Raw genomic sequence first — 24946 nt, forward strand, 5'->3', positions numbered from 1 at the left:
ACGCACCAATTGCACATTTATTGAATGGAAGCCCTTTATGTTCATGAATTTTCCTGGATTCTTCACCATGAGGGTGACGTGGGTGCAGTCTATAGCCCCCTGCACATTTTGCATTCCCACGATGGCCGCAAATCCTGCAGCCCGGGCTTCCTGCTGGGTCTGGTCCAGGTCAAGTTTAATATATCGGCCAGCCTGGGCATACAGGGATCATGACCTCATTGACACACTTGTGGACGGATGGTTGGGAAATGCCACAAAGGTCTCCACTGGCAGTCTGGAATGACCTGGTGGCATAGAAATTAAAGGCGGCCGTCACTTTCATAGCCACCGGGAGTGGGTGCCACCGCTTCCCCCCGCTCCTCCCCATGCCCCAAGGTGCCACATCCTGCAATAAATGGGACAGGTGTCACACTGTCTTATTTTGGAGCCAGAGCCATCGGCGGCACAGTTGCTCGAAGGACATCTGTGTGTGGAACGGCTGGGGTCTCTGCTCCTTCTTTCTCCTGCCTCCCCCCCCCCCCCCCCCCCCGCCCGGCGAATGGCGGCCACATCCTGCTTCCAGTGGCCATCTCATTCTACTCCTTCGAGTGGTAAGGCCTGGGCCTCCTCTGCCTGCAATTTATCCTCCAGCTCCGCCTCCTCAGCTCCAGCAGCAATTAAAAGAACAGCAAGATCAATGGGTTACATTGCAAAAGCCATCTCGTCAGTCTGAAGTTCGGGGGTTATTTCGAGAAGGGGAGAGATAGATGAAGAGGTTAAAGAACTCTGCTCACCCTCAGCCCAGCAACACACACTCCCCATTCCCCCCCTCCCACAGACCCCCAGCAACACCCACTCCCCATAGCCCCCCCACAAACCCCCAGCAATGCCCACTCCCCATTCCCCCCCTCCCACAGACCCCCAGCAACACACACTCCCCATTCCACCCCCACAGACCCCGCAGCAACACCCACTCCCCATAGCCCCCCCACAGACCCCCAGCAACGCCCACTCCCCATTCCCCCCCAGAGACTCCCAGCAACACACACTCCCCATAGCCCCCCACAGACCCCCAGCAACGCCCACTCCCCATTCCCCCCACACAAACCTCCAGCAACTCACACTCCTCATATCTCCCCCCCACAGACCTCCAGCAACACACACTCCCCATACCCCCCCACAGACACCCAGCAATACACATTCCCCATACCCCCCCACAGACATCCAGCAACACACACTCCCCATAGCCCCCCCACAGATCCCAGAATGGCAACACAGCACCCCCATTCCCCCAGTCACAGACACCCTGAACCCATGCAGTAGTGGCCACAGACAGTGCTGCTTGACAGGTCCTGAGGCTGCAGCACTGCCATTTCAGAGAGTTTCCAACCCATCCCTCACCTACCACAGTGCTTGCTGCTGCCAGCACTAGGACCCAGAGTCAGCGCTAAGACCCGAGGTCAACGCTCTGACCCGGGTCCGTGCTGAGAGTCTAAGGTTGCACTCTGTGGGCAACAGCAGCACCCCCCACCCCCCCCCCCCCCCACACACACACACACACACACACTCGCTGGCTCTCCCCCAACCCGAAATACAACATGACCACCACAAAATGTCAGAATTAACCGATGATAACATTGGATCTGTTGTGGTGTGACCAATGGTATCAAGCTGTAAGGGTCAGCTGACCCAATAAACTATGTAACCAATGACAAAATGATGTGATGATCAGCTGACTCAGTATAAATAAGAAGCTGTTGGGAATTGATAGATTGTTGGGAATGGCCCAGGGTGAGCCCTCAAGTGTTGGAGCAATAATGTTTTTTTATTAAACCTTTTTCTTTGAGTTATCAGTTGGAGTAAGTTTTGTATTATTTAATTGCCTACACCCAAAGAGTTCTCACTATTTTCCCATAAACATTCCAGAAGGAAAAACACAGTAAAATAGGGAAATACGAATACTGCTCTGAACTGGTCATGTAAGCTTGAAAATGGAACCCCAGTCGAACGGGTAATGAGAATACTGGTCTGAATTGGTCATAGAGTCATAGAGGTTTACAGCATGACCCAAATTATCCATGCCGTCCTTTTTTTTTAGTGACTAAGCTAGTCCCAATTGCCCGCGTTTGGCCAATATCCCTCGATAGCCATCTTACTCATGTAACTGTCCAAACGTTTTTTAAAAGACAAAATTTCTTATGGGGGACTTGAAAATTGAACCCCAGTAAAACAAGAAAATAGGAATATCAGTCTGAACTGCTTTTACCTTCTGGGATTGCATTTATGGCCAATGCTTTGCTAAACTCTCCTTTCAGAGATAAATCATAAACTGAATAAAATGGCTAATTCTATGAATTCAACGTTCTTTTCTGAGTTCTTCCTCATAACCAATCAACAAAAGCTCATTAAAGGTGAACTGCTTCATGTTGTAGAGTTTATCAAGTGTCCCGTATTGGGACTCCAGTGATTTGCAAATTCTGTCACTGAAGAAAAATACTGTGCTAAGGAAGAGTTACGTGAAATTTTGAAAATCCCTTCTTGCAGTACATTATTTTTCTTTACATAGACATCTGGGGCATTTTTTCAGGTTATGTAACTTCTTCAATTCCACTAGTCAGTGTTGTATATTTTATATATCTCAGATGGCACCGGCTGGTATCAGGTTTATTCACGAGTATTTTAAAATGGTGTTTGTTTACGTTACTGAGTTCACACAGGCTGAAACAATCAACTACCATGAGCATGGATCAGTTATCAGACTCGCATAATCAAACACAGAACAAACAAACGATTGAACTTTGCAGTCAAGTCCTCAGAATTTTCACCTGTGTGTTGGGTTTATCTATGTCTTCCTGCCATGTTACTAATTCTTTATGAAGTTAGGACAATTCTCCCCATCAAGATTCTACTCAAGTTACTGCATGGCATTAGTTACCGGTGCATTAAGGTCTGTTAATCAGGTTATTTGCTGCAAGACTCTTTCTCTTCTTCAAATTACATACTTCGCAGCATTTTCTGACATTTAAAACAATTAATTACCAGTTTGCTGCCTGACTTTGACAGTGTTTTGATGGAGGACTATCAGCATTTGTTGACATTCCCCCTCCTACGCTAACTGCAACTTCAGGCAGAGGCAACATAACATGGGAATGCTGAAGTTATGGGTCTGTCACTAACTGCTCCACTACAGCCTGCACTGTGAACCTGACCTCCTCCCCCACTGACCCTATGGACCCAGTAATCATTGGAATATTGCTGTTAGAAACCCGATTTAAAAAGTTACACCTTGTTCATCCCACCATGGAAGATGGAATTTGAATTCAACAAAATCATCTGGAATTAATGGTCTAATGACCAAGGAAATAAGAATACTGGCCCGAACTGCTTTTTCCTTCTGGGATTGCACCCATGGAGAGTGCTTTGCTAAACCCGCCTCTTTTCAGAGATAAATCATAAACTGAATAAAAAGGCCAATACTATGAATTCAGCATTCTTCTGAGTTCTTCCTCAGAACCGATCAACAAAGGCTCATAAGAGAAACCCATCTGGCTCCTTCGTGACCGTTAGGGAAGTGTTAAATCCATTTCACTGAGGCTTCTTCTCAATAACTACTCCACTGCCAGGGAGCACAGCTCTTTATGATGTCCACTCGCTCCACACTTCAAACTTTGACTGCTCAAGTTGGGCGGTTCCCAACTGCTCACCCCACACCTGATGTCACATGACCTGTTCCCTTAAAGGGACTATGTCCCTACATACATAACAGGAAGGAAATCTGCCATCCTTAACTGGTCTGGCCTACATGTGACTATAAACCGACAGCAATGCCCTCTGAAATGGGGCAGCATGGTAACACAGAGGTTAGCACTGCTGCCTCAGTGGGTTTGATGCCAACCTTGGGTAACTGTCTGTGTGAAGTTTGCACATTCTCCCTGTGCCTGCGTGGGTTTCCTCCGGGTGCTCCAGTTTCCTCCCACAGTCCAAAGATGTGCAGGTTAGGTTGATTGGCCATGCTAAATTGCCCCTTAGTGTCCAAATATGTGTAGGTTCGGTGGATTAACAGGGTAAATATGTGGAGTTACATGGGATAGGATGGCGGGGGGAGTAAGATGCTCTGTTGGAGAGTCAGTGCAGATTTGATGGGCTGAATGACCTCCTTCTGCACTGTAGGGATTCTATGAGCGGTATGTTACAACTGTGTCGCGTCCTTATTTGGGCGTGATGCAGTTGTAAAGTGGGGCGTAAAGCGATTAGCGCAATTGGCACCAGTTTTCGTGACCAGCACCGTTTTACGGTAACAGGATTTCTGGCACGGTCAGCCTCTCACTGAAAATGGACGAGAGGCAGGTTAATTTATTGAAATATATTGAAATAAGCATTTAAATGTCATTCGTGAGCCCGGCACCCAATCATCCGGGCTTGCCTGCCTTTTTGATCTCACCGGGAGAGGTTCTTGCCGGCGAGGAATAGACACACTCCCCATGAACAGGGAGCAGTCGACGTGGCCTCACCGGTGGAACCAGAGACCATTGAGGCCTCCCAGGGAGGCTGAGGGCAATGGGGGGGCCCTTGGGCAGTGCCACCCTAGCACCTGGGCAATACCGCCAGGCACCTGGGCAATGCCCACTGGGCATTGCCAAGGGGCGGGGCCAATGGGGGAGGACAGTGGGGGTGGGGCTAATCGGGAAGGGGGCTCGCTGCTACACTGCAGCGATCGGTGGTGGGAGGGCAGCAGAGCCATGATCGGCGGGGTGAGTGAGGGAGAGGGGGCCCGCTGCCTCTCTCCAGCAATCGGTGGGGGGAGGGTAGCGGGGCAGTGATCGGTGGGGGAAGGAGCATCTGCGATCGGTCTGGGCGGTGGGGGAGGGTCGACGGGGGCTGCATCTGCAGCCACGGACCCCCGCAATCGCGCAATGGGGATGGAGCTGCTTCAGCCTGCCTGCAGTAGCAGGGGTCTGACAGCTCCCTCTTTATCTGTCAGGCCCCTGCAACTGCTAATGTGCATGTGCAGCATCAGAGGTTTGCACATGAGCACTACCCCCGTCTGCAGGCTTTTGGGTGCGTTAAGCCCCTCCCAGGGGCTTTTGCAGTGAGCAACAGGCTTGCTCAGAATTTTGCAGGCATATGGGGGGGGCGGGGGGGGGGGGGGGGCAGCTTGAAAACACGCCCAAAAGATGGATTTGGAACTCTCCCAGTTTTACGCCTGCCCGGCACTTCGGCTATCTATGGTAAAATACCAGCCTTTGTCTCTATGTCTTAAGTGACCTAGCAAGCCACTCAGTTGTGGGTGCATTCTGGGTCATGTGCTGAATTCACTAATGAGATTGAAATGCAGTGAATCTCATGCTAATCAGCCTCACGTCCTTTCTGGACGTGAATCGGTTCACACCTTTAGAAAAGGGAGTGGGAGAATTGCAAACTGTTTGGCGCCGGACGTGAAACAGAATTTTAGGCTCGCACGCTATTCTCTGCTATCAGTGCAATCTAATAAAGGACAGAAAGGTCAGAGAACCCCCCCTACCCCCCAATTAAAGAATGTTACCATTGATTGCACAGCAAGAGGGGTAAAAAGTTTTCAGCATAGATGTTGCTGGAAAATGCGACTTTCTTCAAGGTTGGTGGCAAACGGCCTTCCTTTACCGTGACTGTAAACTCCAGGGCCTTCATTATAGGGAGGACTGCGATTCGCTGATTTTCTTTCTCGCACCAGCTAACACAATGGACCTCCATAGAATGAGTACACTTTCAAAGCTCAGGTTATTACAAGCACATTAGCGGATTGTTAATTTCAATTAAAAATCCGTATTCAACAAAAGCAACTCTAAAGATGCGAGGGTTAGGTGAATTGGCCACGCTAAATTGCCCCTTGGTGTCTGGGGGATTAGCAGGATAAATATGTGGGGTTACGGGGATAGGGCCTGAGTGGGATTGTTGTCAGTGCAGGATCGATGGGCCGAATAGCCTCCTTCTGCACTGTAAGTATAGCATGGTACGGTACAATCAAGGTTGCACTGTTGGCAAAATACTGATTGACTAAATAAGAACAATCTGAGCAGAAGCAGATGCTTTGATACAGTCAGGGCTTTGCTTTGTTCGTGTTTTATCTGTAACACTGTAAGAGCCAAAACCCTGACAGCCAATGTCGTAACCCGGACATTTACTGATGAAGTGAGGTGGCAGCAAAATCTTTTTAAAATCTATACAGCTGTTTAAAACTTGTTCCATAAGCAATCGCCCAGTAAATGGCTTGTGCCATCACACAAAGGTGGAGGGTTCAGGGGATAATGGTACTACATCAATAATACATCCTGTCATAATTTGTCAAGCTGCTAAACTCATCAAGGCCAAGAAAAGTTCATTATCATAAATCCACTCACCATTGCAGTCAATGGTTTTCATGCCTTAATTATTATAGATTTTTAAAAATTATAGAATCCCTACAGAGCAGAAGGAAGACATTAGACCCAACAACAATGCCACCAGGCCCTATCCACCTATTACCCCAGGTTTTGACTTTTGAATGGACCTTCCTTGCATTAAGTTGATTTTTCTCTACACCCCAGCTATGACTGTAACACTACATTCTGCACTCTCTCATTTCCTTCTCTATGAACAGTATGCTCTGTCTGTATAGCGCTTAAGAAACAATACTTATCTCTGTGTGCTCATACATGTGACAATAATAAATCAAATCAAATCAAATATTTACCCTGCAAATCCCCCTGACACTAAGGGGCCATTTAGTTTGGCCAATCAACCTAACCCGCACATCTTTGGACTGTGGGAAGAAACTGGAGCACCCGGAGGAAACCCATGCAGACACAGGGAGAATGTGCAAACTCCACACAGACAGTAATCCAAGCCAGAAATTAAACCCAGGTCCCTGGCGCTGTGAGGCAGCAGTGCTAACCACTGTGCCACCATGCTGCCCTCATTTACAACCATTTAATGTCACAGTCAGTTAGACTGAAAAATAATGGTGCAGGTTGCCTAGCGTTGGAATAATTTATGACGCTCACATCACTCACAGCTAGAGGGTCAACAATTAAGGGCAGGTGGTAGGTGTTGTCACTGGATTAGTTATCCAGGGAATGGTCTAGAGACCCGGGTTTGAATCCAATTGGAATTAGAATTCAACCGAAATGAAATTGGTAAAAATTAAGAGTCTAATGATGACTATGAGACCATACTCAATTGTCACAAAAGTCAATTTGGTTCTCAAATATGAAATCTGCCATCCTTATCTGGTCTGGCCTATGTGAGCCTCTCAGCAATGTGGTTAACTCTGAAGGGTGGCACAGTGGTGAGCACTGCTGCCTCACAGCATTCGGGACCTGGATTCAATTCCGGCCCAGGTCACTGTCCGGGTGGAGTTTGCATATTCTCCCCGTGTCAGCGTGGATTTCCTCCGGGGTGCTCCGGTTTCCTCCAGCAGTCCAAAGATGTGTGTGTTAAGTTGATTGGCTATGCTAAATTGCTCTTTAGTGTCAGGGGGCTAGAAAGGTAAATACATGAGGTTAAGAGGATAGAGCCTGGTTGGGATTGTGGTCGGTGTGGGCTTGATGGGCCGATTGGCCTCCTTCTGTACTGTAGGGATCCTATGATTCTATTTAGATTTCAAGACCTTCATTCTTTCTGATGCGCGATTGATTCACACGGGAGGCTAGGACGTACCCGGGAATAAAGGCTTTTATTCACAACAAGATTGGAGCACACTACTTAACAATACTATCCCAGACTAAGGGCTACTAGGAAGTAGCAGTGACCTTTATACTCCTGTAAGAAGGCGGAGCCGAACGGAGTGTACCACATAAACAATAATAACAGGTGGAACACCCAAACCCTAACCCCAACAGTAACAAGAGTAACATATGTACAAGTACCCATAGTGGTAACCATCTATGGTTCACCACACTTTCTATGCATTACGATGAGCATTGCAATGGCCTATGTAATAATTTGGCTCCTCCAGTTATGAACGAAATATAAAAGTTTATTAACAACAACAACTTTTTACAGGGTGATTCAATTCTTCCAAACTTGACTGCAGGATCTAACTGAGCAAAATCCAGTGCTCTGATTGGGTAATCCCATGCGTTAGATACCAATTGGACGAGTGGAAGACATGCCACTGCCTACATCAACAGGGACGAGGTGGGAATGGTCAAGGGCTTCAAGTTTTTAGGCATCCAGATCACCAATAACCTGTCCTGGTCCCCCCATGCTGATGCTATAGTTAAGGAAGCCCACCAATGCCTCTACTTTCTCAGGAGACTAAGGAAATTTGGCATGTCTACTACGACTCTCACCAACTTTTACAGATGCACCATAGAAAGCATTCTCTTTTGGTTGAATCACAGCTTGGTATGGCTCCTGCTCTGTCCAAGACCGCAAGAATCTACAGAGGGTCGTGAATGAAGCCCAAACAATCACGCAAACCAGCCTTTCATCCATTGACTTTGTCGACACTTCACGCTGCCTCGGAAAAGAAGCCAGCATAATCAAAGACCCCACGCACTCCAGACATTCTCTCTTCCACCTTCTTCCATCAGGAAAATGATACAAAAATCTGAGGTCACATGCCAACCAACTCAAGAACAGCTTCTACCCTCCCATCAGACTTTTGAATGGACCTACGTCATATTAAGTTGATCTTTCTCTACACCCTCGCTATGACTGTAACACTACATTCTGCGCCCTCTCCTTTCCTTCCCTACGTACAGTATGCTTTGTCTGTATAACGCGCAAGAAACAATACTTTTCACTGTACATCAATACATGTGACAATAATAAATCAAATCAAAACTGACACTCCAGAAGATTGCCTCCTGAAGGGACCGGCCTAGCACAGCCTTTCTAGACAAAGGGCGGAATTTTCCAAAACCTCCCGCCACGGGAATTGTAGCGGGCAGGACACAGTTCATGCAAAGGTCCTTTGACCTTGTGGAGGGGTGGGGGGGGGGGGGGGGGGGGGGGGGTGGGGGGGGGGGGGTGGGGGGGGGGGGTGGCGGGGGGGAGGGGTGGCGGGGGGATGGTTTCCGGTCTTGGGGTGAGTTGGCCAGAAAAATTCCATCCAAAGTGTCTAGGGAACCAGAGCAGACTAGTTCAAGAAGAAGGATAACCACCATCTTCTCAAGGTAAACCTAGGGATAGGCAGGAAGTAAATGGCGGCACTGATAGGAACACCCTGAAAATTAACTTACTGACAAGTTTAGCATCATATATAGTTCTTAATTGCTTTGTATTCTTTCCTCGTCCTTCGAACGTTGAAGCTGGAATGGCCTATTCCTGCTTCTGTTTTCTATGTTTCTGTGCTATTCTGTGCTCCTTGCACAATGCAAAACACCTCATTGTCACTTTCATGTCATTTCAATTCTCTTACACTTCAAGGGACATGAAAAGGCTCCTAAGAAGGGGGTTTTGTCAAACCATAAATTCTGCAAATCATTTGCGATTGTCACAGTTTATCGATTGCTTTCAGCTCTCCCAGTCCCAAGAGGAAACACAAGTAACACATGAAAGGAGAAGACGCAAACTAACACAATAATAACAATAAAAAGGAGCCCTGAGGTGTAAGCCGTTTTCCTAATTTCCCTGTCCATGCCTTTGCTGCAGTGCATTCACATGTAAATCCTTACATTCATGTGCTTTTCCATTTATCCAGTCAATGGGTAATCTAATTAAAATCTTCACAGCACGAGAGCACACACTGGCCCCCATTGCAAAAGTTGACTTGTTTCCATCAGATGATACAGCAAAGAGGCTCATGTTCATGTTTGCTGAGAGAAAAGCTGCTGCAATATCATACTGACGGAACATTGTGTACTTGTCAACTTCTGATTATTTATTAACTATTATTAATGCAGATCAAGATTAGAATGGGGGTTGCTTGCCAATGGAGCACTCTATTTCTGCACCGTAGGGTGTAAGTCATAACATTCGTAATGAAACCCTTTCATTCTCCATTTTTAACAAAGGTTTCAATACCTATAAATTAACTTGTTTGTTGAAAAAGCAATTTGGTAGGAATCTCACTGACATTCCACTCCCTACCCATGTGTTAGAATTAAGAACTGCAAATACAAACTATTTGTTAAATTCAACTGTGGGACACATGGGCATCACTGGTTGGCCAGCATTTATTGCCCATCTCCAGTTGCCCTTGAGAAGATGGTGGTGAGCTGTCTTCTTGAAATGTTGCATTCCATGTATTGTGGGTTGACCCACAATTAAGTTAGGGAGGGAATTCCAGGATTTTGACCCAGCCACTGCGAAGGAACGATGATATATTTCCAAATCTGGATGGTGAGAGGCTTGGAGAGGAACTTGCAGGAGTGGTGGTCCCATGGATCTGTTGCCATTTTCCATCTCGATGGAAGTGGTCGTGGGTTTGGAAGGTGCTGTCTAAAGATCTTTGGTGAATTCCTGCAGTGCATCTTGTAGATAGTACACACTGCTGCTACTGAGCGTCGGTGGTGGAGGAAGTGGATGTTTGAAGGTGTGGTGCCAATCAATTGGGCTGCTTTGTTCTGGATGGTATCAAGTCTCTTGAGTGTTGTTGTAGCCGCACTCATCCAGGCAAGTGGGGAGAATTCCATCACACTCCTGACTTGTGCTTTGTAAATGGTGGACAGGCTTTGGGGATTCAGGAGGTGAGTTATTCGCTGCAGTACTCTTAGCCTCTGACCTGGTCTTGTAGCCACTGTGATTATGTGGCGAGTCCAGTTGAGTTTCTAAAGTAAAGTTAAAGTTTATTTATTTATTAGTCACAAGTAAGGCTTACGTTAACACTGCAATGAAGTTACTGTGAAAATCCTCTAGTCGCCACAGTCCGGCGCCTGTTCGGGTCAATGCACCCTAACCAGCACTTCTTTCAGAATGTAGGAGGAAACCGGAGCATCCGGGGGAAACCCACGCAGACACGGGGAGAACATTCAAACACCACACAGACAGTGACCCAGGCTAGGAATCAAACCCGGGTGCCTGGCGCTGTGAAGCAGCAGTGCTAACCACTGTGCTACCGTGCCGCCCAGCTGGTCAAACCCCCAGGATGTTGACAGTGGAGGAGTCAGTGATGGTAACACCATTGAATGTCAAGGAGCGATAGTTAGATTGTCTCTTATTGGTGATGGCCACTGCCTGGCAAACTGAAAAAAAGAAGAATGGGAGGGACATTAGGAGCAATACCAAGAATTGGGAAGATGGAGGGAAGGAGTTTAATGCAGATTTAAAAGCATTTGGAGAGGACAGTTACCCTTATGTCATTCATTCCAAACGGTTGTTCCTGTTTCAGAAGATGCACCTTCTAATCTGCCACAACTTGTCTTACCCCTAAGATCAAAAGACCACACTAGATCAGTGTGTACCACATGGAGTTCTGTGGTGATTATGTTACTTAACTAATAATCCAGAGAATATAAATTCAAATCCCGCAATGGTAGTTGACATTTTGTATTCGGTTTATAAATTGGGAAATTTTGAAACAAGCTGGAGGGAGATCCACAATGATGGGTGAGTTGGGGATTAGGTGGATTGATTTTCGCATTCTGATTGCAACCTGGCTCCAGTCAGAAAACTTTTGAGTTTAACAGAGGCTTATTTGGATATCTGAGTAATCTACTCACCACAGTCAGGACTTTAATTAGTGCAGGATAATTATTGGGGCAGTTAATGTCTTTTTAAATCCAATACCACTAAACTCTGAAGTTAATCTCTCCAGACTGTTTCCCAGAGTTGAGGAAAGCCAGCAGCTGAATTAGAGAAATTAGGAATATCTGGATGAAATTGTTAAGTTGCTTCCCCAAAGCCACGAGCCAACCCGAAACCCCTTCCCTCTCCTCCTCCTCCTCCTTCCCTTCCCTTCCCTCCCTTCCTCCTCCTCGCTCCTTCTCCTCCCCTAAGCCTTGTGAACCAGCCCACAATTTGAATTCCTCCAGCAGTCAAAAATCCTCTGCAATCAAGCCTCTGCTATTCTTCTCACTCAAACTCCATTGTCCAACTTACCTCTCGGGTTTGTGGGATCTGGGGAAAGGGTCTCTCATTCAAAGGCACATAGTGTCTGATTGAGGGGTCCTGCCAAGAACCAGCCCCGTGCCCTTTCTGCCAACCCCATCAACCCTGCGACCTCCTTCACACCTCTGGTTTGGGATTCAGCAACAATCCTAGGCCTCATGTGGGTGCCATACCAGCAGCAGCCACTGCCTTCCCACTGGTGCTGTGAATTGGCGAGTTTACCACAGTGAAAAATCCATCCCCAGCGGTGGAGAGAAAGCTGTTCATGCAGGGAGGAGTGTCAGACACAGAGTGTGAATAATTGATTAAAATCTTTAGATCTGACTGAGCAGTAAGCACAACTGACGCAGTCATCAATGTAGTGAAAATAGGTTCAGACGAAGATCTGAAGAGTGTGGGGCAAAGGGTGTTCAGTGGATCTGACTAACAACCGGGTATATGGCTGGGTGCCATGTGAGTTCCCATGAGGAAACCTTTTATTTGGAGGAAGTGCGTGAGTTTGCTTCAACTTTGAACTGTGTAAAGACAGACAATTGGAGAGTGTGATAAAGCCCAGGGCTTGCATTAGGAATCATTGATTGACCTCCCTGTAGGACTCATTGAATACAAGCTCCCTGGGGACTGGTAATTAACTCAGCAGTTGGAGCTCGTATACCAAGCCTTACATAAAGCAGGCCCCTGAGTGGGTCAATTGATGTATTGTCCTGGTTAAGTCCTGTTTGTGTTCATCACAGGCTTGTGGTTTTACTTTATTTTGTGCAATAAAGCACTGTCCCTTTACAGCCGACTCCTGGAGTTATTATAGAGAGACTGCAAGACAGTGGGTGAAGATGGCAGAGTCAGGGCATCTTGGGAGCAGAGTAGGCCTCTAAAGAACCCTTGGTTTAAGAGGGGAGAGAGGCTGTTGCTAGGAAGCTCTCAGGATTCGTAAGACTAAGCAATTGCTCCTTCAGTTCCTATGCTGAATTTCTCCTAAAATTATTTCTGCTTGAATCGTTATTTCCTGAAAGGAATCTCTTCTGAAATTACTTGATGTTAGCTTAACTTTGCTGTCCTTTTACTCTTGAACATAGAATCCCTACAGTGCAGAAGGAGGCCATTCAGCCCATCAAGTCTGCACCAACTCTCTGACAGAGTACCTTGCCCACCCTATCCCCATAACCCCATGGGGCAATTCTACTATGGCCAATCCGCCTAACCCACACATCTTTGGACTGTTGGAGGAAACGGCAGCACCTGGAGGAAACCCACGCAGACACAGAGAAAATGTTCAGACTCCATACATACAGTCACCTGAGGCCAGAATTGAACCCGGATCCATGGCACTGTGAGGCAACAGTGCTAACCACTGTGCCACCTTGCTGCCCTTGCCCTAAAGGAGAGCTTCTATATTGTCACCCTAATTGGCCTGTAGGGACGAGGTAGCGAATTCCTTGATCCACATTTCTGAGGCAAATGTCTGTGGAGATTTGCAATCGTTTCATTATGACCTCCCACCACTTGAAGCACTGCAGCACCTTCACCAAGGAAGAGTGCAAATACAATGAGCGGGGTTTTCCGGCCTCCACACCAGCAGGAATCATTGCGAAAATCCTGGCTCGTATGTGCAGACCAGATGAGTAGAAGGTGAACTGACTCCTCTCTTTTCCCATTCCCTGGTTGGTCCTGACAGAGGTTTAAATTTTTAAAAAAGGATGAGATATTGCCAACAGTATATGTACCTGACTGTGTGCAGACCTGTGAGAAATGAGCTATGATGTGGAGATGTCGGCGTTGGACTGGGGTAAACACAGTAAGAGTTTTAACAACACCAGGTTAAAGTCCAACAGGTTTATTTGGTAGCAAATGCCATTAGCTTTCGGAGCCCTGCTCCTTCGTCAGATGGAGTGGAAATCTGCTCACAAACAAATGAGCTGGACAGGTATCCCTGAGTTAAATGTATAAGGAGTTAGTTTAATTGCTGAAACTCATCCAGGTTTAAAATATTTAAAATATATGCAATTATGTCGTACTTCGCACTAACACACGCAAACACACATTCAAACACAAAGCATACAGCAAAAGTACAACTTCACAGAGTGTCAGATGTTAAATTTGGCCAAGTAAAATGCAAATAATAAAGCAAAATAAATGAAGTTTCGCTGATCGTATCCAGACTCTGGTTCTTTGCTGAAGCACTTTATTTTCGGTTGTGGCTGATAGATCCCCTTTATCCCTGGAATCATTGTTGTGGATAATCCAGAGCTTTTCAACAGAGAGTCCGTTTGCTGCAGGGGTGTAGACATTTTTCCTCAGGCAAAAAAGATGTAGGCTGAGATGAAATGTTGTGGAAGGAGAGAGGAAGACCCCTGCTGCCTTCCTGATCTCTGTTTCCATCCCAATTCATAGAAATCATAGAAACCCTACAGTGCAGAAAGAGGCCATCTGGCCCATCGAGTCTGCACCGACCACAATCCCACCCAGGCCCTACCCCATATCCCTACACATTTACCCACTAATCCACGCACCTCAGGACACTAAGGGGCAATTTTGGCATAGCCAATCAACCTAACCCGCACATCTTTGGACTGTGGGAGGAAACCGGAGCACCTGGAGACACGAGGAGAATGTGCAAACCAGGGACACCAGGGACATGTCTTGACATCATCACACACTCGTGTAATATTTCAGTCGACCGGTACAAGAGTTGGAAGTGCACCACTGACAATCAAGCAGGCAATTTAGCCCATGGATGGGCCAATTCTAGCATGCACACTCAGAGGTTGTATCACATGACCCTCCTCTCCTTGTTGGTGGTGTATCCCAAAGTCTACAGAGGATTAGATCGCATCTTGCATCGTATCCCTTTAGCCATTGCTTCATGGCCGAAGTAATCAACTTTCTTAATGTCCCAGCCACTAACTCCCAAATGATCCACCCACAAGCCTGTTGAGATCGGAAGGAGCTGTTTCTAGGGGAGCCATTATCTTTGTTGGGGGTCTCCCATTGTCCATGCATCTCCATGGAATGGATTGTAATATTAGTGATGCAAATTGGCAGCTTCTAATTGGTGTTCTTTAGTGTGGGTGGCACAGTGGTTAGCACTGCCGCCTCACAGCGCCAGGGACCCTGGTTCACTGCCTGTGTGGAGTTTGCACATTCTCCCCGTGTCTGCATGGGTTTCCTCCAGTACTCCAGTTTCCTCCCCCAGTCCAAAGATGTGCGAGTTAGGTGGATTGGCCATGCTAAATTTCTCCTTAGTGTACAAAGGTGTGTAGGTTTGAGAGATTAGCCATGATAAAAGTTAGGTTGAGGGAGAGGGTCTCAGTAAGATACTTAGCCAGAGAGTAGGTGTAGACTTGTTGGCCCAAATGGCCTCTTCTGCACTGTAGGAATTCTGTGATTATTCTATGATTTAGTGAAAGTGTCCTTTTTAAAAAAGAAACTCATCAACTAGATGAGCAGCTGATGAAATTCGCAAATTAACACTGTCGTCATAACGATTATGTATGTGCACATAGGTCATCATTTTATGTTGCTCAGGCAGCCGTGTGCCCGACCTGAAGACACGCAAAATTGCATGAAAAGACACCAGGGACATGTCTTGACATCATCACACACTTGTGTAATATTTCAGTCGACCAGTACAAGAGTTGGAAGTGCACCACGACAATCAAGCAGGCAATTTAGCCCATGGATGGGCCAATTGAACACAATTTTATGCGGCCCATCTGTTGTTATGGTTGGCAAGTGGGCCGATTGTCCAGGCAGCCTTTACGTTTTAGATGCAACCTTGATCCAGGCGGGATGAACTGTTAGGGCTGAATTGAATTTAAAATCGTATCTGGGGACTGATGTTTGTGTTTGTATTTGGGGCCTCGACACTCTGCAGCATCTTTCGATTGCAATTTTTTTTTGTACAGGCCATTAGCTCCCAGAGACAGCTCCCCCATTGGCTGTCTACCTGAGGGAGCACGTTAGTAGCGCCAGCCCGCACACTCCTTTTCCTCGGTACCCAGCCTCTTCCCACCCTCCCCAGCATGGATGCAGCGATTCAAGAAGGCAGCTCACCACCACCTTTTCAAGGGCAACTAAGGTTGGGCAATAAATGCTGACCAGCCAGCGCACCCATGTCCCACAAATTAATTTTAAAAAGCACCAAATCTTTCCCAGTGCAAGCTTCACAGTGGCTGCCCGTTAATTGGCCAACCCAGCATAAAATCGCGTTCCAGGGCCTCTTGTGGCTGGAAATAAGTTTTGCGCCCACTTCCATGCCTGCCAAAAGCACTTGCTTGACGGGCAAAAACTTAGGTTGTAGTGACTGATAATGAAAAAAACTGACAGAAAGATGTAACAGCTGCAGGTGTGACACTTTAATATCTTACAGAAATTATAGATATGGATTGTATTAACAATTTTCCTTGGATTGCACTAAATATATTGAGACCCGGTGGCTTTTAGGAGCAAAAGGGGCTGAAACTGGAATATCTAAAGCAAAGTGAATCTTAGAGAGAAATAACTCCACTTGTTCCTATTGAAATAATCTTGGGAACTGTGGCAAAAACATTTTATTTTGCTTTTCAGTCCACTTACCCCAAGTTGGCCAAGTGTTTTGGGGATGTATTATTAATTGGTGTCTTGTATGAGTCACTGAAATACAAAATACAGCAATCAAACCGGTATTTGTGCTTAATATTCAGCAAGACTTCAGCGTTTTGGGGGCTTGCTCAGCCGAATCCATTTTGCCTTCAGCAACCAACTGGAGAATCTAAGAGCTTTGGCTCCGGATGATAATTACGGCATTCCCTCAGCTATCAAGTGTTTTATTAGGGATGGGAATTTCCAGCTCTTCACTACCAACTGAGCTCCAAAGCTCCAGCTATGAAACCAAGCCAAGCGTATAGCCAAAGGCACAACTAAGCTGCCTAAATGTATGTCTGTGTCGGCTGAAAGGTTCCAGATACTTTGCTGAGCAGAGATCCTCATGAAGCAGTTCGTGGAAGAATGTAGGCCTAGTAAAATGGAGCCACTATTTCGAGCGCAGGTGAAGGAGACGGAGAGATTTTAAACCATTGCAAACATTAGCAACTCATTGGATGGGATTTCCTGATCTCATTCATTCCCGCCCCACTGCTAGTGAGAATTTGGCACCCACAGCAGCACTGCAGCATCCCAGCCGCGGACGAGGTCGGAGGCTTCCAGCGATTGTCTGTGACTACCCCATAATTCCATTTCTTAGTCACCCTTTCCATCCCCTTTCCTGGGTGCTCAAATCAGCCTTGGTGCTTTGTTTGACTCAGAGCCAAGCTTCCCATCTCTCCGTTTTCAAGACTATCCACTTCCATCTCCATAATGTTAGCTGTCGCCAGCCCTGCCTAAGCTGCAGGAAGCCTTAAGTGGTATGCTCGGATTTTATTATAGTGCCTGCTCCCCAACCCCCCAAACCGTCTTCCACCCACCATGACCTGGAGATCATCTAAAACTCAGTTGACCTTCTCCTAACTTGCACCAAGTTCCATTCGCCCATCACTCCTGTGCTCATTCACCTACACTGGCATCCAGCACACTAACACCTCAATTTAAAATGTTCATCTTTCAAATCTCACTGTTTTTGTAATCCCCATGTGGAGATGCCGGCGTTGGACTGGGGTAAGCACAGTAAGAAGTCTCACAACACCAGGTTAAAGTCCAACAGGTTTATTTGGTGCACTCCATCTGACGAAGGAGCAGCGCTCCGAAAGCTTATGGTATTTGCTACCAACTAAACCTGTTGGACTTTAACCTGGTGTTGTGAGACTTCTTACTTTGTAATCCCCTCCAGACTTACCAACTTTCCAAGAACTCTTTCTTTTAACTCTGGTCTCTTGTCCATCCCTGCATCATTGACCCACTGTTAGCAGCTGTGCTTTCAGCCATCTAGATCCTAAACTCTGGAATTCATCTTCTGAATTTTGTATTTGAGCCTCACTCCCTGAATGCGTGATTTCCACATTCCCACTGTTCTCAGGGTCAGTTTCTGGTGAATTCCCTGTTTGATTTCTTAGTCATGTTGTGGAGATGCCGGTGTTGGACTAAGGTGGGCACATAAGAAGTCTAACAACACCAGGTTAAAGTCCAACAGGTTTATTTGGAATCACAAGCTTTCGGAACTCTGTTCCTTCATCAGGTGAGTGGAGAAGCAGGTTTCACAAACACGGCATATACAGGCAGAGACACAATTGCAAGATAATGGTTGGAATGCGAGTTTTTCAGGTAATTAAGTCTTTACAGGTGCAGACAATGCAAGTGGAGAGGGATAAGCACAGGTTAAAGAGGTGTGAATTGTCTCAAGCCAGAAAAGTTAGTAGGATTTTGCAAGCCCAGGCCAAATTATGGGGATTACATGTAGTGTGACATGAACCCAAGATCCCGGTTGAGGCCGTCCTCATGTGTGCAGAACTTGGCTGTCAGTTTCTGCTCAACAATTCTGCGTTGTTGTGTGTCTTGAAGGCTGCCTCAGAGAACGCTTGCCCGAAATTTGGAGGCTGAATGCCCTTGATTGCTGAAGTGTTCCCCGACTGGAAAGGAATGCTCCTGCCGATTATCGCGTGGTGTCCTTTCATGCATTGTCATGGCGTCTGCATAGTCTCACCGATGTACCGTGCCCTCGGGACATTCTTTCCTGCAGCATATCAGGCAGACAACATTAGCCAAATCGCATGAGTATGCACCGTGCACCTGATTTCTAAGTGACTGTTCATTACTGATAGGTGGATAATTTTATAATTCCACAAATCTTTAGGGTTTGTAACATATTTGGATTTTGTTCTTAAATGGTTCCGTTTGAATTTCTGCTGCTTGTAATTCTTTACAGACACACAGTTGTTTGTGAAAATCAGTATTGTTTTGCAACTTTAAGTTCTGAAGCAGACCAGCTGTATGTCCACGTTACAATTAGGTGGAGGTAGTTTTTAAAAAAAATCAATTTAAAGGATAGGCTAAAACCCTCTGAATTTAGGATGACATTTTATCTTTAAACAACCCATACATTGCTTTGAGTGATCTGTGCCTGAAGGAAACTTTTATTTTCCAATATCTGTGATACTTGCGTTAAAATATGTTGACAAGAGAATATGACTTTATTCATGACTATTCTGTATTTAAAGGAAATGTGACGTTTGCCTGTAGTAGAATCTCAGCTTCTAAGGAAGTAAGAGAGAACTTCATCTCAACTTACAACCCAGCAAGCAGGGGAAAAGAGCTGAATACTTGTCTTTAGTCTATATGGCTCGAGTTACAGAGGTGGGTTGGCACAAACTGATTTGCATCCTATAGCCAAAAGAAGGAATAATGAGAAATTAAGGGATAAAAGTTGGCAAAATATAGTATTTTTTGGCCAAGTGATATCATGGCTTCTGGAGTAAGAATCTTCTGGGCACAATTCAACATCACTTAAAGACAGGCCATTGCCTGTGCTGGCAACATGAAGAACCCTATGATCTTGACTGATGAGAAACCTCTATGTTGTCTTCACTGCTTCTTGTTAAGTGCAGATAAAATATTGCTTGATAAATTCTACTTGATTCATTAACGCTAGTTATTCATACCTTGGAGGTCAAACACAACTGAAGACCCGAGTGTTAGAAGTTAAGGGGGGAATTTTCCCACCCTACCTGCCATGGGAATAATAGCGGGTGGGGGGAGGACCATGCTAATGTCCGTTGACCTCGGGCAAGATTTTCGGGTTTTGGGGGTGAGCGCAGACGGAAAATCCCGCCCTAAGAATTTGAAGAGTTTTTTTTAAATTAGAAGGATTTTATATCTCCAAACCCTAAGCCTTACATGTCCTCTAGTTTATCTCTTCCTCACAAGTGGAAACATTCTCTCTGTGTCTATTCTATCATACCCTTTCATAATTTTGAAGACTTATGTGGCATCACCCCTCATCCTTCCATTTTCAAGATGTTTCCTAATAGGTATTACCCTGTAGTTCTGATACTGTTCTTACAAATATTTTTAAACCCTCCCAGCCCTCTTCAATATTTTTTTAATAATACAGTGAATATAATCCATGGATACTTCAATTGTGATCTAACTAATGTTCAGTGAATGTTCCATGTAACCTCTCTATTTTTCAAATTTCTCCCTGAAGAAATAAATCCTAATACTTGTTTATTTATGGCCTCATGAACCTGCATTGCAACTTTTTGTAATTTGTCTATTTCTGCTCCTATTTCCCTTTGCTTTTCACTGCAATTAGATTCTTATTTCCAAGTATAACATGAACTCATTATTTTTCTTTCCAAAATGTAATACCTCACATTTATCTCTGTTAGAATTCATTTGCAAATTATATGCCCATTCTACAAGTTTATTAATGTCTTCTTTTAACATATTACAGTCCACCTCAGTATCGACTAATTGTGGGCTGAATTTCCCAGGGCCTGGGGAGACGGGTTTTGAAGCGGAATAGGGGGGATGAGGTTGCCCGGGGATATGGTGGAGAGCTGCATCAGGATGTCTCCCCAATGCATCCCCATCTCCAGGGAGACTTTCTCTGAGGCAGCCTGAGAACTGGGTCGCCAGACTGGGAATCAGGCCAGCTGCTGACTCCATAGAGACAATTCCCCATTAAGGCCCCATTTTGGGTCTATTTTGCACTGGCAGTGGTACTATACTTGTTAATATCCTAACTAGGTTAGGGGTTGCGGGTTTAACGCAAAGGAAAGAACGTGGTTTGCACGCGTCAATTCAAACTAACAACAGCATGGTTCATTCATTCCCGCCCCACTGCTAGTGAGAATTTGGCACCCACAGCAGCTCTGCAGCATCCCAGCTCTGCAGTGCAGAAGGAGGCCATTCAGCCCATCGAGTTTGCACTGAAAATAATCCCACCCGGGTCCTATCCCTGTAATCTCATACATTTACTCTACTAATACCCCTGACACTAAGGGTCAATTTATCATGGCCAATCAACCTAACCCACACTTTGGAGTGTCGGAGGAAACCCACGCAGACGCGGGGTGAATGTGAAAACTCCATACAGACAATCACCAAGGCTGCAAATGAACGTGAGTCCCTGGTGCTGGGAAGCAGCAGCGCTAGCCATTATGCCAGGACCTCTTGCCTGTACAGAGTCCAAACTGAAACCATCAGCCTGTGAAACACCCTAATGCCATCACCATCGAATCATGTGATCAGCTCTTTTTAAAGTTTATTTATTAGTCACAAGTTGGCTTACATTAACACTGCAATGAAGTTACTGTGAAGATTCCCCAGTCACCACACTCCGGCACCTGTTCGGATACACTGAGGGAGAATTTAGCATGGCCAACCCACCTAACCAGCACATCTTTGGACTGTGGGAGGAAACCAGAGCACCCGGAGGATATCCATGAAGACACGGGGAAAACATGCAAACTCCAGACAGTGACCTAATTGAACCCGGGTCCCTGGCACTGTGAAGCAGCAGTGCGAACAACTGTGCCACCGTGCCGCTTAGAGCAGTGTGCAGCCTTTAAAATATATAACAACACTAACAGCCTCCCACCCCACTGCTCCCCCGCCGATATGAATCTGACATCAAGATCTTTTCTGGGCAACAGGTGGCACAGTGGTTAGCACTGCTGCCCAACAGCTCCAGGGATCCTGGTTTGATTCTCAGCTTGGGTCACTGTTTGTATGGAGTTTGCACGTCCACCCTGTGTCTGCGTGAGTTTCCTCCGGGTGCTCCGGTTTTCTCCCACAACCTGAAAGACATGCTGGTTAGGTTGATTGGCCATGCTAAACTGCCCCTTAATGTTAGGGGGATTAGCAGGGTAAATATGTGTGGATAGAGGGAAAGGGCCTGGTGGGATTGTTGTTGGTCCAGACTCGATCGGCTGAATGGCCTCCTTCTGCACTGATTCCATGTTTCTATAATCCCTCCACGCACCAGAAAAGTCAATCTTGTGGTTTTGATTCCAAAGTCTAAATCATGAATATAAATTATAAATAGCATTGGTCCCATCACTGAGCCTTGTGTGACCTCACTTTCCACCTTCTGCCATTCTGATTAGCTACCTTTTCCCTCTACTCATAGAATCATAGAAACCCTACAGTACAGAAAGAGGCCATTCGGCCCATCGAGTCTGCACCGACCACAATCCCACCCAGGCCCTACCCCCATATCCCTGCATATTTTACCCACTAATCCCTCTAACCTATGCATCTCAGGACACTAAGGGGCAATTTTAGCATGGCCAATCAACCTAACCCGCACATCTTTGGACTGTGGGAGGAAACCGGAGCACCCGGAGGAAACCCACGCAGACACGAGGAGAATGTGCAAACTCCACACAGACAGTGACCCAAGCCGGGAATCGAACCCAGATCCCTGGAGCTGTGAAGCAGCAGTGCTAACCACTGTGCTACCGTGCCGCCCACTCACTACATTCAGTCTCAAATCCAATTAGCTATCTGTCCTCTACTCATGCCGTGACTCCACTCCCTTCAACCTATTGCATGGCCCCTTATCAAAAAGCCATTTGGAAATCATAAATAAAACATCTATTGCATCACACTTCTTTACATTTTCAATGACTTCCAAGATTTCAATACATTTGGGTCGCTCAAGAATTTGCCTTTTGAAAAACATGCTGACTCCCTTATTCTAATTTTGGCTTTTTAAAAAACATTTTCTCCATTAATCGGGATTCCCTGCTGCCTCGGAAATGCAGCCAGTATAATCAAGGACTCCACACACCCCAGACATTCTTTCTTCCACCTTCTTCCATTGGAAAAAAGATACAAAAGTCTGTGATCACGTACCAATTGACTCAAGAACAGTTACTTCCTTGCTGCCCTCAGACTTTTGAATGGACTTACCATATGTTAAGCTGATCTTTCGCTGCGCCCGATCTGTAACTGCAACATTACATTCTGCACCGTCTCCTGTCCTTCTCCCCTATGTACTCTATGAGCAGTATGCTTTGTCTGTTTAGCGCGCAAGAAACAATACTATTCATTGTATCCCACCACACATGACAATAATAAATCAAATCAAATCAAATTTTGATATCTTTCCAATCACAGATGTTAGGCTGACTGGTCTGTAGGTCCCGGGACATGTTCCATTTGGTGAAACATAGGCATATGATGTAATCAAATGGCACTTTTAGATATTGTGCTTTTTCCTGTCTAGAGGGTGTAAAGTGGTTTGGAAGACGCTTCATAGGAACATTCACAGATTCCTTCCAAATTCAGGATCTGCTATTTTTTTTCTTCCTACTTCATCTCCTGCATCTGGGTGGGAATTCTGGCTGTGATGGTTGTTGGCACAAATCCCAGTGTTGGATGGGGTTATGTTTATATTTGAAACAATTGTCCTGGGCTGATGATGTGCCAGAGATGAGCCCAGCAAGACACAGCAGCAGCAACCACACACACTAATGGGAGCCAGAGGCCCTAATCAGGTTGTGGAGGAGGACTTAATATATTTTCCTCTCCAAAAGGTCTGCAATCATTGAAACATAGAAAATAGGAGCAGGAGTAGGAGGGGGTAGGGCCTACTGGGGGTGGGGCCAATTGTGGGTGATTGGTGGTGGGGAGACCCACTGCCATTCTGCAATCAGGATCGGTGGGGGAATGAGGGCAATTGGGGCTGGTCATCTGGGTGGGAGGAGGGGTGGGGACTGCCGGAGGTGGGTCGGGGATGGTTATCGGGAGTGGGGAGATTGGGACTGTCAAGGGGGCTGTTGGAACTGATGGGAGGGGGTGGGGGGGGGGGGGGATCAGGGCCATTCGGATTAGGAGGGGTGGTGGGGGGGGGGGAGCAGTCGGGACTGCTGGATGGTCAGGGAGATCAGGGCTGGCCGGGGTGGGGGTTACATACGGGCTGGCCTGGGGAAGTCCGGGAGGCCAGCGATTGGTGGCTGGGGTGGTCAGAAAGGCCAGCAATTGGGGGTTGCGGGTTGGCCAGCACTCGCGGTGACCAGCGATTTGAAGGCTGGCAACCGGGCGCCAGTGCGCATGCGCCAGTCTTGGCACTGACAGATCAGCGCATGCACGGTGGCCTGCTCAGTGCTATGCTGCCAGCCTCTCGGGTCAGAATAGGCTCCGCCCATAGATTTCCAGAGTGAATCCTGCCAGGGCACTCTGATGCACAGATTGTGAGAGATTCATTCTGGAAACCTCGCTTAAAAAAAACAATGGGATTTACTCCAGTTTTCCCGCACATTAGGAATTCAGAATTTTTGGGGGAAATCCCTGTTTGGTTCCCTCATCTAAATCATTGATGTATTTTGTGAATAGCTGGGGCCTAAGCACTGATCCCTGTGGGACCCACTAGTCATCACCTGCCACGTCAAAAAATGACCGATTTATTCCTACTCTCTGTTTCCTATTGCCAACCAATCCTCAATTCAGGCCAATATATTACTGCCAATCCCATGCAGTTTAATTTTGTACACCAAACTCTTATGTGGAACTTTATCAAAAGCTTTCTGAAAATCCATGTTGACTTTGTCTAATCCAATTGATATTTTCTACATGTCCTGTTATTGTATCCTTTATAATAGACTCGAGCATTTTCCCCACTACTGACATTAGGCTAATGGTCTGTAATTTCCTGTTTTTGCCCTCTCTCCTTTTTTATGATGTGGAGATGCTGGCATTGGACTGGGGTGGGCACTGTAAGAAGTCTCACAATGCCCAGGTTAAAATCCAACAGGTTTATTTGGAATCACGAGCTGGAGCAGCGCACCGAGAGCTCGTGATTCCAAATAAATTGTCTCCTTTTTTAAACAGTGAGGTTACATTTGTGGCCCTCCAATCTGGCAGGAGTGTTCTAGAACCTACATCATTTTGGCAAATGACAAGCAATGCATGTATTATTTCCATTGCCATTTCCTTTAGTACCTTGCGTTGTAAATGATCAGGCCCTGACCAGTACTGCATGCAATATTCCAAATGCGGCCTAGCCAAGGTTTTATATAGCTGCAACATGATTTTCCAACTC

General features: G+C 46.3%; 1 pseudogene; it reads left to right on the forward strand.

Moving 5' to 3' along the window:
• The window catches only part of LOC144479891 (cytochrome b-like), a 130387-nt pseudogene that overhangs the window by 64105 nt on the left and 41336 nt on the right, over positions 1 to 24946 (forward strand).

This window comes from Mustelus asterias, chromosome 27, assembly GCF_964213995.1.
Source record: "Mustelus asterias chromosome 27, sMusAst1.hap1.1, whole genome shotgun sequence".
NCBI classification, from domain to species: domain Eukaryota; kingdom Metazoa; phylum Chordata; class Chondrichthyes; order Carcharhiniformes; family Triakidae; genus Mustelus; species Mustelus asterias.